This window comes from Podarcis raffonei, chromosome 8 (assembly GCF_027172205.1).
Source record: "Podarcis raffonei isolate rPodRaf1 chromosome 8, rPodRaf1.pri, whole genome shotgun sequence".
In the NCBI taxonomy this organism is placed as follows: Eukaryota; Metazoa; Chordata; class Lepidosauria; order Squamata; family Lacertidae; genus Podarcis; species Podarcis raffonei.
This window is the reverse complement of record NC_070609.1, coordinates 75,823,239-75,837,015: the sequence shown is the minus strand read 5'-3', so window position 1 is coordinate 75,837,015 and position 13,777 is coordinate 75,823,239. Positions and strand designations below refer to the sequence as shown.

The following is a 13,777-nucleotide window of genomic DNA, read 5'->3' as shown; positions in this document are numbered from 1 at the left end:
ATAGAGACATTTCAGGATCAAATCAGTAGCCAGGATGGCTTTCATAAATCCAGAAGTGTCCCTGGAAAATCGGGACACCTGGAGGGTATGCACAAGTGATTCATTCAGAAATGTGTAAAGCCACAGGTTTCTGAAGTCTGAACATCCATGCATTTAAGACTGAATGTTGGTGGTATGATCTCTTTCTGATAGCCCCTGTAGCTACAGCCCCATGGAATGTCCATAGCCATACTCCAAAGGGGAGACAAAAAAGTAATGCAGCTGTATTGCTCCATGTATTTGTCAACACCCCCACCCACAAAGAGTGGCAGTAAGTAACACCATACCCAATTCATTTGTATAAGGGTGGCTGCAATCCTATGCATGGTTTACTTAGGCATAAGTTCTATTGAACTCAGTGGTGCTTACTTCCGACTGCATAGGCTCAATGCGGGTTCACCTTTAGCTTTAACAACAGTTCTTCAGCCAGCTGAAATTCAACCTTCAGCTTTTAATTAGAAACGGAAGCAATCTTGCGAAGAAATGTTTGCAGGATGCTAGCAGCATGAAGTAGGAACCCCATCAGTTATTTATTTTTATTTATTACCCTTCTATTCCACCCATCCAGACGAGTTCTCTGGGCAGTTCACAAAAACAAATAAAGCCCCAAATCCAATTCACACTATTATTATGTATGAGAACTGTCCTTGCCTGACACTGAAAAAGTTCTCATTGCTGGTGCCAGGCATGCTTTGCTGGGGAGAGCATTAGACCAACTGGGAGGGCACCACTGAAAAGCCTTGATAGATGGCACTCCTCATCACATGGACTATTTGGGCCACTTATGCTTCCAGTGACACTAATGATGAAGAAGGAGAACTGGGCACAAATTGAAGTAAATCCAGAAAATCAGTCTAATTCAAGAGTACCTAGACTTGCTCAGTGATAGCCCACTCCAGAACCTTACTCAGTAAGAGTGTGTTTGCAATCAGTCTGTTGAGTATGTAGATCTTCCATGTCCATTGATGGAGAATCTCCTCCCCTCCCACCTTATAACTGGGTCCCCCGCTGAACCATACTTGCAATCAAGAAATGTATACTAACGTTCAATTGAAATCTTCTGTCTTGCAAATTAAGACCTCGTCCTGCCTTCTCGGGCAGAAGACAAGTCTTGCCCTCTTCAATGTAGCAGCCCTTCAGGTATTTGAAAAGTGTTTTCATGTGTGTCCACCTTCTCCCACACTCCTTCTTCCCTTCTCCGGATGCATCCATGCCTTACATTTAAAGCACATGGCTTCCCCCAAAGAATCCTGGGAACTGTAGTTTACCCCTTAAAGAGCTACAATTCCTAGAGCCCTTAACAAACCACAGTTCCCAGGATCGTTTTGAGGGAAAGTCATGTACTTTAAATCCCTGGTGTATATACAACATGCCCCGTTTCTTCAACCTTTCATCATTGGACTTGTTTTCCATACCTTTGTTGCCTTTCCCAGAACTCCTTCTAGTCTGTCTTTCCTAAAGTGCGGCATCCAGATTTTGCAGTTTGGGGGAGGGGGCATTCTAATTTATTATTTTGAACCATCTTTGGAGACATACCAGCAACAACATAACCTCACCACTCAAGAAGTTCACAGGACCAATTTTATATCTGGTTCAAGTTGGCTTGCTTCCATCCATGATCTGCATGCTTTTTTCTGCTCATTTTCACCAGCTAAGGCAACAGGGTGGAGATGGGGGGGGGGGGAGAAGGTTAGCCCTTCAGGTAAATATTTGCCTGATTAAGACTTTTTCTTCTTCTTTCTTTCTTCTTTTTTAAATAATGTGTAACCCAAGAGCAAAAGTTTCATGTGAGAAAATGGCACTTGGCAAACAGTGGTTCCCTGATATGCTCTAATTGCTTTTGGTAAACTGACAATAAGGTTGGGGGGGAGGGTGCTGGAAATGAAAGCAGATATGACAACATTTAATGCTGAAGAGCGGCTGCTGCTCTTTGAGCAGTTCATTTATTTGGCTTTTCCATACAAAGAAGAGAGAGATGGAGATAGACAGAGGTGGGGGACACACACACACAAAGAGACAATACGGGACTGGACTCCACAGCAGGTATGTTTTCAAGTGAACAATGTAGTGACGGGGGCTGTATCAAATCTTGGCCCTACTCAGAGTAGACCCATTTCAATGAAAGGGCATGACTAACTTCGATCTGTTAATATCAGTGAGTCTGCTCTGAGTAGGACTTAGTTTGATAAAGTCCAGGGACATTTTCCTTCCCTTCTCATCATATTAGATGGTATTGGAGTGCAATCTATTCACATTGAATAGGAAGTAAGCCTTACATGCTCAGTGCAGCTTAGTCCCTTCCTAAACTTGTTTGGGAGTGCAACATTCATCTCCCAATGAAATCAACTGGTGGTAGTTTCCAAGATGGAACAGAGTCCTTCCTCATACAACATGTCATTCACAAGATGTGGTGAGGGCTTCCATTAATTTTGGGGTGCAGGGCGGGGAGGCGCACGCAATCCTAATTCCATGCTCTCCCAAGTCCAGTCCCACTTTCTGTTCACACTTCTATCTCAGCGATGTCTATGCTGTCTTGGCCACGGAATAGAAGATAGCAAAGATGTGCTTTACAGGGACCTGGCTTCAGGCACTAGGCCTGTTGGCAGACCAACTCTGTGTTACAAAGATGTCTGCAAACAGAGGCGGATTTAGGGGAGCACTGCAGGGGCATTGCAAATATGATGTAGAATGGAAGGCAAGAAGATAGGAGCTCCGAATTTTGGCATCACAGGGCACTGCTGAAATTTGAGAACCCACACGTGACATGAAGGCTGGCAACATCAACCCCACTGTGTGGGAATCCCTTGCAGATGACTGCAGTACCTGAAGACAGTCAGGTTGTGTATCCACAGCAGTGACCAGAGGAATGACCACTGGGAGGAGCAATGAAAAAAGAAACACCATGGTGCCCCTGCAGCAGGAAATCTGGATGCCTGCATCTGCCCCAGCTCCAATAAAACATGTCCCATGGAACCCTTTGAGCTCCAGCCTCACCCATGATGCCTTCATGGTGCCCATGAAACTTCTGAGCACCCTCCCCGCCTGCCTGGTCATAAGATGGTGAAGGTGGTTGCTTGAGAAGGACATAGAGCTGAAGGAGGAAGTTGGAAGGGGTGCACTGTCTCCCACTTCCATAGCTCTACATGCTTTACACTAGATCAGATTTTCACCTAGACTTCTTGGAAAAGTAGAGAGTGCGTGCACACGTGTTTCTGTTTCTTGGCAGGGGAGGCAGAAATGGCCAAAGGGGGCAGCACCCATAGCCCTTGCTCAAAAATAAAAATTTGCTCATGGACCTGAAGAAGTGGGGGCCTCTGGTACAATAAAGCAGGGCCTTTGTAGCCATGGCCACAACACTGTGGAAGGTCCTCCATCTGGAAGCAAGGGGTTATACCTTTTTGCTTGTATTCCAGAAAGACCTTCCTTCCTTCCTTCCTTCCCCCCTCTAAAAGAAGGGTCATAACTTGGTGGCAGAACATGTATTTTGCACATAAAATGTGCCAGCATGTCATCTCAGGTTTTGTTCCAAGCATCTTCAGGTGGGGCTGTGAAGGTTGGATAAGCCCTAAGTTGAGGACCACTTGCTCATGGCTGCAAGTGGGACAGCCGTGGCTTGGGGTTGCATATTTTGTTGTGTGGCAATATCAGGACACATTGCATTCCTGCCCATACCTCAGAACCTTGCAGGGATCAAAATCCCTGCCTTGCCTTGCCAGGGACCCCCACTTGGGCCAATCTACTTCTTTTAAGTAGCAGCATGAGCAGAGGCTGCCTGCCCAAAAGGGACTGAAGCATCCTATCTGTTGTCCACTTACAGGCTCTCTAAACCCTTTCTCGACAGCTCCTAGGCAACATGGAGGAACATTCTGGCAGCCATAAGAAGGTGTTTCCAGGGTTGATAGTCACCCTGAATGATATGCTGTTCCTATCAGACACTATTGGTCTTCCTTTCACAATTATTACCATAGAACTGTAAATTTTCAGCAAGAAAAGCCTATTCACTTGTGGTGCAGGAGGTCAGCCTTTATGTCAGCAAAGACCCACAGGTAATAAATTAGAACCACTTACCAAGAAAAGAAAGGTACGGTACTGAGATATATCAAGATGGTTTCCCACCCCGTTTCATTGTTTACATATAATAGTATGCCGCTCCTGTGATTTTATGAGATGGCGGTGTTTAAATACTTTTATAAATATTTTAAATGCTTTTATTAAATAAATGAATGTGTTCAAATCCAAAACTACAAAAAGACAGGACAGTTGTTACTAAACTCTTACGTTAACTCAGAATAAAGATTCAAGATGTGTGTGCACTTAAGTCCAACAGAGCATCAATATATGTATACAGTACATCATAACTAATAACATGGAATTGTAATTCTAAATATTAAAGAGCAAGGTGGCCAGCAATGGGTTTTCATATATTACAGGAAACCCAGACATAAATTTAGACCCCACCAGGTGTTATTATTAATTTTAGTTTACTTTTCAGTTTTATGAAATCTGTCAAAAGTCTATGGAAGGAACACAAGGTTGGTCACCTTGGTTTTGTGTTGAAAATGGTCACAGGCAGAGGGAGGAGGGGAGATGGATTGGAAAGGAGAGCAATTGCTCTTAGGCAGGAGGACAACAACAACAACAACAACAACAACAACAACAACAACCAATCTTGCCAGTGTATTGTTATCCAGTCCGGGTTTTGCAGGCGCCCCTCTTCAGCTGGAGTTCCTTGCGAGTCCGTTCCATGCCTTTTTCCTCCTCTCTATTTTCCCTTCCCCTTTTTTTTCTTCCGAAGTCCCCCTTTCTCCCTCGCTTTCAACCCGCGGAGAGCTCGCGTGGGGCGGGGGGGAGGGTGTCAGATGGTGCCCGAATTCCAGTCCGGGTTTTGCGCGCCGCCTGCACCCCCGGTAGAAATAGGAAAATTCAATAATCAAAGCAAAAGGGAAGCGAGCGAGAGGAGGGGGAAAAAAATCCCGGATCAGGGCAACTTTGATGGCGCATGCGCGCTGTAAGCCTCCATCCCAAACACACACATTTCCCTGTACTTGGAAAGTCACCCAAAGCAGCCCCAAGTGCAGGTAAGACCTTCTGCTCTCCCCTCCTTGCCCCCCCTGCGCCCGGCCCCAGACCCTTCCTCCCTGGGGGGCTCCCCCGACTCCTCGCCCGTGCACTTTTCCGCGCCTCGTCCCGGTTGGCGGCGGCCGCTTTCGCCCCAGCAACTCTCTCCGCGCCTCGCTCTCCCCAGTGCGCGCTGGGCTGGGGCAGAGAGGGCGAGCGGCGGCGGCATTGCTTGGAGGGCGACGCAGGCGGCTGCAGTCACTGGGGAAGGTGGCTGTCGCTGCCCTGGCCAGGGAGGGGGCGTGAGAAGAAGGGGCTTTGCACCGGCCGAGAGAGGGGGCACTTGTAAAAAGTGTGTGCGTCGGGGAGGGGGGTCGCGTTACATTGCACCGCACAGGACTGTGTAGGTCATTGCGCGCGGAAACGGCGCGGGGGTTTGCAATGCGCCTGGAAACGGGATGGAGGGGCCAGGGCTTTGCGCGCTGGTTTTTCTCCTTTGGGTGGGGGCGACTGGAGAAAGAGAGAGAGTTTGCTGCTGCGACCCCCTTTCTCACACTCCTCTTTCTCCCTTTCTTCGTGGGGCACTTTGAGAGGAATGGATGCAGGTGGTTCGCTTTCTTTTTCCTTCTTGTCCAGAGTTAGGGGCGGGAGGAGAGGGGCGGACAGGCAGGCGAGCTTCTCGCAATTCCCAGGACTTTCTCAAACAAGGTGGGTGGGAGACGTCCGCGCGTTTGGCGACTCGCCTTTCCTTTCCTCCCCCTCCCCAATCTCCCAAGAAGCTGGAGGTGCCCCCTTCCCTTACACGGGGGAGGGGGCATAGAAGAATATCCCCTTGGGTCTCCCAGTTGCCTACAGTTGCAGGTGGTGCCTAACCATTTTTCGAAGACTTTAAAAATAGTTCCTGGGGAGGGGGGTGGAGGAAAGGGAAAGAAAGGGCAGGAGGGGGGAGGGAGGCAGAGGACGAGGGGGCGGGATCTCTCCCACCCCCCTCCCCAAATATTGCTCTCAGGTGTCCGCGTTTTCAAGACAGTTTCGGGAAAACATTTCTCCCCCTTCCTCCTTTTTTTTTTTTTAAAAAGGCTGAGTGCAGGTTGTCCCGGGGGGTGGGGAGGAGGAAAGGGTTAGGGTCCCTAAAAGACTGAGAATACAGGGACGTTTTTTGTCAGGGTTCGTTCTTGGGATTGGAGTCGGAGCTGCTTCTGCTTCTGTCGGTGCGCAAAGTTTTCCCAAAGTGCTTTGGAGCGAAGACCCCGGGTGCGCGATGACTTTTGGAGAGATGGGCGGAGGGTCCGGAGCGCACGGTGGCCGCACAAGGGGGCGAGAATAGAGAAAGAGAAAGGGGGGGGAGAGGCGCGATGCTCAGTATTTGCGTCGCCCTGCGCTTCCGGGGTGGGGGGGGGTCTCTCCCTATTCTCCTTAGCTTCCCTTTCCCCAACCCAAGTTATTTGAGCGTCCCTAAGAGTGCGCTTTTGGGGCGATCCGGGGTACTTTGTGTCTGCCCCCTCGTTTGCAGCAGCAGGTTATTTTTACCCCGTGGTATTTGCAGAACGAGCAGCTGATTTGCCCCCCGCCCCGTCCTTTTCACGCACACTCTCTCTCATTCGTATTTTTATCTCCTGCGCTTTGGAGAAGTTGGGTCTGCTGGGGGCGCGCAAGGGGTAAGGGACGTTTCATGTACAGAGGCTGTTTGTTTTTTGGAGGGGGGAGGCCGGCAGGCGAGCGGTTGTTTGGCGTATTGTTTGTGTTGGCGGTGGGGGGGGCGGGGGTTTGGCTCGGCCTAGGGGTGGAGTTGCGAAGGGCGGGGCGCCCTGGAAGGAGTGGGGTTTTGGTGAACGCTCCTCTCCATGTTTGGGCGCTCCCGGGACGAGGGAACAGGTGTCGAGCTGTCAGTCAAAGTTCGGGCCTGCCGGGAACGGGGGCGGGTGGGGTGGGGACAACAGCAAGATAGCGGTTAAAAATAAGGGAAAGTAGAGGGTTTGGGGAGTTCGCAGAAATTAAAAGAAGGGGGTGAAAGCGTTGGACGCAGAGCGGGGCACATAGGCGTGAGTTCTGGAGAGGGAATGAAATGATTGCATACTTCCCCCCTCTCTCAAATCTGCCTCTCCAGATGTATGGTCGGATCCTAAGCTTCTGGGGTGGGGGAAAGAGTCATTTTATGCAATAAAGAGAATCTTAATTTAGTCTTATTTGTTTTCTTGGGGAAGGGAATAACATGTTACCCCCACCGCTCCTCCCATTAGATTCTGTTGCATACAGGTAGTGGGGAGAGGTTGGCATAGGGTTGGGGGTGGTTGTGTGCCCTGGGGAGAATTTAGCCGTGGTTGAAAAATCTGTATTCAGTTGGGGGGTGTATGGGACTAGACAGCTTCTGTGTGCTTTCCACCGTTTTAGGTTATATGCGTGCATTTGTCTTGTGTCAGTTGTCCAAATAAATATTTTCTCCGCGTTTTATTTCTTTTGCTGGGAGAGAAAGGTGGCTCAGTGGCTGGCAAGGATGGAAAGGCAAAGCTGGGGTGAGGGCCTGTGGGTGGGTGGGGGTGTCTTCTGGGATGGTGGGTGCCACCTCCAGGGTTTCTTTCTGGGATTTGCTGCTTGAGAAAACTTTGGGGGAACAGGGTGTGTCGTGGAGGTTTGATGTGAATAGATGTGGTTTAAATCTATCTGGCTTTTGTGGAAGGGGAGGGAAACTTTGAGAACTTGATTAATAAACTCCATGTGTTCTTTCCTTTCAACATGCTTCCCTTCTCCTGCCTCCCCCCCCCCAACAGCTCCTTCCTCAAGGCCGTATGTAACTACATTAGGGATCACCTTAATCCTTCCCCTTTGGAATACATTCACTCTGGCCTTCCTATTTCTCTCCCTAAGTCTTTCCTATAAGCCATCTTCGTGTGCGTAGGGGAAATAACTTCTTAGTTTTACTTGATTGTCACCTTTTAAAAATCCATTTTTCCACCGGCTAGGAAGACTTTATGTGGTGCTGGTGAAGAAGCAGAATATTAGTGAACTTAGTAATCAAGTTTCCAGATCTTCTGCCTCCTGTTTAATTTATTAGACTACTTATTTATTCTGTTGATAATAATCTGTTGCAGGTTTCTATGGAGATGTTAAACTGATCTCTTCAAGAAATCAAACTCCATATGTGCTAAAGTGTTTAAAGAAGTAGCGTGGGCTCTTTTTCTTCTGCTACTCTTTTTGTTTGTTTGTTTTCTTCTCAAACCCTGCATTATTTGGTTGTTCAACTTATGTTTTCCATATTGATGTGTTCAGAAAGGGGCAGAACTGGGGTGGGAGTAAGCAGAAAAGTTAAAGGGTATTGATCATCAAGAGTCTGCCGTTTGTGTGAATGGGACTCTGATCTTGAAAGATTCTGTCTAAAAACTGTAATAGAAAGAGCAGATTAAATGATAAGGCCCCTTCTTTTAAATATGCTTGGCTGTGGTCAGACAGACCAGTAATTGATGCAAATAAAATCTTGCTTGCTTGCTGCTGCAGTTGTGAGGTGGTCCTTCCACTTCTCCTTCACTTTATAATAAGTCCAAAATCAAATATAAAGATTTTTTGGGGTAAAGTGGATGTTCAGGGTATTATTGTTTTATCATTTATTTTTTAAGTGCAGGAGGTCAGAATCGGGAAGAGTTAATGCATTAGAGGTTTTTTTAGTCTTTTGTTTCAGCTTAATGGGAGAGAGCTGGGGGGGGGGAGAATAATACATAAAAAGCTTTTCTCTTTAGAGCAGTTCTCAAGGAGATGCTGCAGACTTCTAAGTTCCAAATTGCCCAACGAAACTTTTTTCTTTTATGTTAAAGTGTCATTTTGTGATGGGTGTCATGTGTTTTGGAAGCTGTCTTATTCAAGACCCGTTTAAAGATGGTGGAGACTTATTTTGGGGTTCCCGGGCACCTAGCAGGTGCCAACCTGGTGGCACTGGCTTCTGTCAGACGGGCAAAGTGGTAGGTTTAAAAATATGCCTGCCGTGCACCTTCTTCGGTCCAAGCTTCGTTTCGCCCTGTTATCCAGTGCTATTCTCTTTTCAACCTTTTTTGTTTCTTAAAACAGTATCTTCTCTCCCCCCCCCCCGCACTCTCCAGTTTACTTTCCCCCTTTTTCTTTTAAAACACAGATACACGTGCATTCAACCTGCTCCAGCCAAAACAGCACTAAACAGACTTAAAAACAAGACTAACGTAAGCCTAACTTGTCTGATGAAATCCACATCCTTGATTGCTTTTCATCTTATTAATTCTCTTGTGTGTTTATGTTTTTGTCCCTGCTGTTTCAGTGGAATTTGATCACCATCCTTTTCCTTCCATGCCTGCCTTCTCTCTCTCTCTTTGGTAAATCTTTTGGGTAGCTGCTTCTCCCACCCCTTTTTCTTTATTCTTTTTTAAAAAATTGAATTGCAAACTGGACCGAGAGAAGTGAAAAAAACAAACACACACACACGCACACAACTCAGAAGAAAAGAAACACTGTGGCTTTAAACCCGGGAGTTTGCATATTCCCCTTGTATCTTTCCCCTTTGCTAATTATTGTGTTGTTTTCAGAGCAAATATGTCATATCCATGGCGACCGGGCAGGTTTATTGTCTTTCAGAAGCAATAGCTCACATAAGTAATTAATGACTTTTTTTTTTCCTCTGGCTTAGGTTAAACAGATCATTCAAGGAAAGTCATCTCTCCCCCCTTTCTTTCTCTCTCCCCCCCCCTCTCTCTGTCTTTTTTAGCTCAGTGACATAAGAACATGAGTTAGAACAAGAAAATACTTTAACCAAGAAGTCAGTGGCTGACTTCTCTCTCTCCCCCCACACCAACATTTCTTTTAAAAGCTGGTCGTGTCAGTTTTCCTACAGCTGACATTGTCATTTTTTTACAGGAGAAAATCCTGATTCTATGGGGAGGAGGGACAGAGGATTTCAGATGCATAGTGGCTTGTTGCTCCTGTAATAAGGAAAGAGGTGGTGGAGGGTGGATATTCCACTATGATTGTTGCCTCTGGTCTAGTGGGTGAACCCCTACCCCACCGCAAATTTATTTAAATGATCAGGACAGGGAAAAATACCTGGTGCTTTTAAACTTAAGGGAGGCACCTATGAATTCAAAACGCACACATATGCTTGAAAAATGGACGTGTCTTTCAACAAGCATATTTTTTTAAATCAAATGATTACTCTGTATTAGTGTTCCCCCCCCTCCTTGAGCAAACAGAAAAAGCAAGATTTAGTTCAAAGGGTGAGGGTGGAGTTTTAACTTTCAGAAACTTGTAATGTTCTGTTCTAAGCCACCCCTTCTCTGCCAGTGGCCACCTGCTTATGTCCTTTTGCCCAATTTTCTTTTTAAATACTTTATTATATCAGAATGTGTTATTTGCTTAGATCAGGGACTGGCTACCTCCCACCCTTGATTTACTGTGTCAATGTCTTTTTCTTTTTTGTCCTCAACACAAGTCACACACCCCACATACATACCCCTACTTAATTTCATTTTGAGAATGATTTACACCCAACCCATCTATATAAATATGGGGGGGAGGCTCTACTGCCACAAACAGAATGTTCTGGGCAACCTATCCAATCTTTTTTAAAAAAATAAACCAATCCCAAACAGCCTTGCCTGTTTTGACTCAAAGCAGGTCCATCTCTGTATCCCACAATATTTCTACCTGAACTTTTTTTCTTTTAAAAATGTTTTCTTTGCAACAGCAACTCCAAAAATTTGAATCCCAGCTTCTTAACACTTTTTTTTCTTTTAAATAGCAGGTGTGGCTTAGTTTAACCCATATCTTGTTGATTTCAGGGGTGGGTGGGTGAGAACACAAATATTGCTGTGCGTGTCTTGAAATGGTAGCTTTATACCTAGATGTAGTTGGGCTCTGTTTGTCTATACCTATTTGACAGCTACTGGCGCAGTGGTCATGACATGTTCAAGTGACATAACGGGAAGGTTTTTGGGATGGCAACCCCAAAATCATGTCGTAAGTGGGCAGAAAGTGAGTCCGATTGTTGTTTTTCCTTTAAAAACAAAACCACGAGTGTGCGAGGTGGCCCTGTGTATGAAGTAGCTTAGTAATTGAGTCTTCATGCGTTTCTGATGTCTATATCAGAGTGCCAGAAGAAACGGGCAAGTGGAGAAGGTAAATAGCAGGTGAGAAGCCAGCGCTCACCAGACGGTTGAAATATTAGCGTACAGCTAAGGGAATGTTTAAGAGCTGCGTCTTTCTCTCATTTTATTTAGATGGTCTGTTTCTTCCCTTGCCATTTACCTCCCCTGCCCCCCCCAATTATAAGCAACGAAGCCACCTTCAGACATGGTTTTTGAGAGAGCATCCTAGGATTCTGAATGCAGCCCAAAGTCAGGAGGACATGTTTATAAGATGGAGAATGGTTGAAAGGCTTCCTTTAAAAAAAAAAAAATAACCCACCCCCATCTGAAATCAGCTTGTCAGTTGAAACAATTTCTATTTTATCATTTTTTAAAAGTTAGAATAGTCAGAAGTTGGTCTCCTGTGCTTTTCCTGCTCTCCTCGACCCTGTAAAAGGGAATAAAACTGCTTTTATCCGTAAGGCGGGGATGTTCCTGGACAGCGTTTATGATCTTTCCAGGCGTGTTGATGTGTACAAACAAGTGCTGGGACATGGGAGGAAGCCTGCAAAGTACCGGTGGTGGAGGGGTTCGGGGGGGGGGTGGCGGCAGAAGAAAGAAGGACCTCAAGTTAACTCGCTCTAGTGTCATGCTGCAAGGCGAAGAAGGGGAAAGCAGGAGTAGTGTCGTAAATTTTGCTAAAATTAATCAACCGTTTAAGAGCCCCATGTTAACGAGCCTTTTCAGGCAGGCAGGCAACCTTCCTTTTTCCGTCTTATTTCCCCCCCACACCTCATTTCAAAGTCCAGGAAGGAGGGGGGGAATCTTCTGAAGGTGGGGAAGGGAATTTTAAAAAGGGGGGCAAAAGGAAGCAAAAATGTGGGGTGGGGAAGGGAGAAATTAGTACAGAAATAATAATAAAAAACTTCCGTCCCCAAAAAGGGGGGGTTTGATTTATAGAATATAAATCCTCAAGTGTCCTTGATCCATATTGCCAGGCCTTTTTTTCCCTTTTTTTTTTTTTTTGGTCAGATTTGTCCTGTGTGCCTTTGACGGAAATGGCACGTAGGGAAAGAGAGAGAGAGGAAGAGCGACAGAGGGGAGAGAGAGAGAGAGAGAGAAAGAGGAACGTGTTCTCAGCTTTGTAGCTCATTATCATTCTTAATAAGTCTTAAGGAATAAAGAGAAGCACTGAGTGTAAATGCTGGGTAATCCTAACACTTCTCAAGGTGAGAGGAGTCTTGAGGACACGGGAGAAGGGGGGGGGCAGAGGAACTGGTTGTGGAAAGGGGGGCAGGGACAAAAGGGGTCCTTTTCAACTCGGCTTGTTGGCCTAGCAGCCTCAGACATACAATCGCTCACTGGATAAACTTCACAAGTTTGGAAGATGGGGTTCCCTGTAAGATGTGCCGTCGGCAAGCTGAGGCTCTGTGTGATGTTTATTAAAAGTTTGGTGTTTGGGAAGGAAGCGGTCACTTTTTTCCTCTTTCTCCGCCCCCCTAACCTTAAAACCACCTGAAGCCGTTTCCTGGAGAGTTTGTGCCTCTGCTGTTGAACAGAAGGCTTGATGCAACCTGCATAACCGTCACCCGCACGGTGGCTGCTGTCCACGCCATCTCCCGCCGTGGGTGCTGCACCCCACAGCATCTTGCATGACGGGCAGAGCACCACTTTCTGTAGAAATTCTGCACGCGGTGGGATTGACCTTCATGCTGCCGCAGCCAGCCACAAGCACCCCAAGTGCCATCCGCTGGGGGAGGCATTTGTGAGCGCAACGTTCCTCCCCCGCCCCCCGCCAGATTGAATGTGACATAATGTGCATTTCTTCACAGGAGTGCACGGGAATAATTCCCGTGGGAGATGTTAATGTCAGAATGGAATATCCACCTGGATTTCACATGAAAGACTTCCAAGGAGAATACTCGCTTCCTTCCCTGTCCTGGCCAAAGGCCTTCCCTGCATAAATGTTTGTGGGTTATCCTTTCTAACACACACTCGCACCTCTTTTTGGATAAGGAAAAGTTTCACAGCAGAACAAGCCTGTTTTTCTTTCTTTCTAGCTTTGAAAAAATACTCTCCTGTCACATATCAGGTTTTAACCTTCTCCCCCTGTCCGCTGTCTGAAAGCATATCGCCGCCTCTTGTGCTTTTATTTCCTGAAGAATTTATCTCCAGATACTGTTGCTTTTTCTTCTTCTTCTTTTTAATCGCAGGAAGAGGCTGCACCTTGTAAGCGTGCAGCTTTGAGCACTGGGTGGCTTGAGGTTCTAGGAACCATTCTGCAGGTGCCGAGCAATCCTTTCTACGAGGAGGCCTTTTTAAAATAGAAATAAATCTTAACCATGCAGCAAAGGAACATGGCAACTCCTTTAATTCTGTCACTGGGGAACTTGGGGGGTGAGGGGGCTGGAATTCTCTTGTGGGTGACCTTGAACCTCTCTGACCTGAGCATTTTAAACGGGGTGCACAAGCGGGGGGGGGGGAGCCAATAACACTTTGGCTGAATATGTACCAGGCAAAAGCCTGCCTTTTTCGCAAGGTGCTTTTCCTAGGCACTTCTGCATAGATTTTTCTTCAGCAAAGGGTGTTCCAGGCCTCCTATG

At 46.6% G+C, this 13,777-nt stretch overlaps 1 protein-coding gene across 2 annotated transcripts in view; it reads left to right on the top strand.

The window, feature by feature from the left end:
• The first annotated feature begins 4,599 nt into the window (after nucleotides 1-4,599).
• CASZ1 (castor zinc finger 1) overlaps nucleotides 4,600-13,777 on the top strand; it is a 306,042-nt gene continuing 296,864 nt past the window's right edge. For both annotated transcript variants that reach the window (XM_053400928.1, XM_053400925.1), the window contains exon 1: nucleotides 4,600-5,117. The gene's annotated coding sequence lies outside the window, so the exon portion shown is untranslated. The remainder of the gene's footprint in view (nucleotides 5,118-13,777) is intronic.